The sequence below is a fragment of the Vombatus ursinus genome, unplaced genomic scaffold (genome assembly GCF_900497805.2).
Source record: "Vombatus ursinus unplaced genomic scaffold, bare-nosed wombat genome assembly UNPS02014828.1, whole genome shotgun sequence".
Taxonomy (NCBI): Eukaryota; Metazoa; Chordata; class Mammalia; order Diprotodontia; family Vombatidae; genus Vombatus; species Vombatus ursinus.
In genome coordinates this window covers 547,044-548,864 of record NW_020954606.1, presented here as the reverse complement: position 1 = coordinate 548,864, position 1,821 = coordinate 547,044, and positions in this window count along the sequence as shown.

The window sequence follows — 1,821 nt, the reverse complement described above, 5'->3', positions numbered from 1 at the left end:
AATAACACTCCGGAAACAAGCAAAGACCTTCAAATGGACTTAGGTGCTGGAGGGGCTGGTTTTGATTCCTCCACAGTGCTATGTGGCTCTATTGAAGTAGGAAGAAGAGCAAGAAAATCAGTTTTTTAAAGGTTTTTTTTTTTTTAACTTGCTACAAGTAAAAGAAAAAAGTTTGCCACTGGCAAGTACAGTACAAGGACTAGAGAACTGAAGATCGGAAAAAGATCATTTTTACTTATGAGACTCACTTTTTCAAGGTCATAACAAAACTGTTATTAGAAGTCCACATGAGCTTGTGAGATCTGAGCATCTTTAACAAACTGTAAAATACTACCCCAAAATGTTTTGGGGACTTTTAACTTTTAGGAGGCCCATAAGTCTTATTCCCATTGAGGGAATTATGCATTTTGATAAATATATTGATTTACTGAGGAACAGAATTACCCTAGAATTAGAGAAATTCCAAAATGGAGAAAGAATACTGCAACAAGAATTTATATTATTCTACGTGTGAAAGGTTAAAAAGTTTAACTGAGAGACAATGATAAACATGCTTAATGGCCTAGGCATTTACTTAATTAAAACCTCTTTGAAAAATCTATGGAACATATTTAAGGCTAGACTTGGAAAAATGAGCTATTCCTCAAATATATAGTTAATATCTAATGGGATAAGTATGGTTTCATCTTGAAGAATTAAAGAATGAGTCAAAATCTTAATGACGATGCCAAATCCTGGAAAGAAGTGATTATAGCAGCATGAAACCATTTTGCATATTAAAAATGTTTTAAAGGTGAAAAAGTTGTAAGGTATATTGTGTCAATAAATTTAATTAGTCTGTCCCAGTCAATTTGTACAGCACTGTAGATGAACTGATATAAAATTAAGAAAGAACCAAGAAAACAATGTCCACGATGATTACAACAATAAAAATGGAAACAACAACTACAAAACAATTCAAATTGATCCCATGAAATTACCATGACCAAGCTTGGCTGGAAAGAAGTGATGTGAGAAGGTACCTCCCCCTGCTTCTTTGCAGAAGGGAGGGACCATGGATATTTAACACTGCATATATAACATCAGACTTTTTTTCAGTATGTTGATAAGATTTGTTGAAGTTTCCCTTCCCTCCCCACCTTGTTCTTTAATATGAGTAATGGATCTCTGGGAGAGATTCATTGGGAAAGATAAGCAATGTTAAAAAAAACAAAAGATACCAATAAATTTTTATTTTTAAAGTGTTTTGTAGTTATATTTATATGTCATTAGCATATCTAAGTAGGTTAGTTTCCTTATACCTCATGCATTTTGTAGTTAATTTGAGTGAAATCTCACTTTCCATTATATCCTCCTGGTTGTTAGTAATGACAGAAATGCTGAAGATTTTTATGTATTTATTTTCTACTGTGACACTTTACTGTGAGGCTATTGATTGACTTGATTAGTTACTTTGTGGTTCTTCTAAGGTTTCTAGAATAAACTACTATTTATGCAAGTATGATTTTTTTCTGATCTTATTGCTACAGCTTATAATTTTAGTGCTGTGCCAAATAATAGTGGAAAAGAGGGATATTTTGATTTTTGTTTTCTTTTTTTTTGGATTGTACCTGTAATTTCTTTTATCTATGGAACTTCTTTTATGGAAACTTCTCACTGGTCTAGATCAGCAACTTGTGTGCAGTTTATAGTCTTACAGAGTTTCCAGGAACATTGAGACCTTAAGGGATTTTTGAATGGTCAAATGGCTAGTGTATGTCAGAGGCAAGATTTGAATTCAGGTCTTACTGACTTCAAGGGCAACTCTTTTCTTTTTTTTTT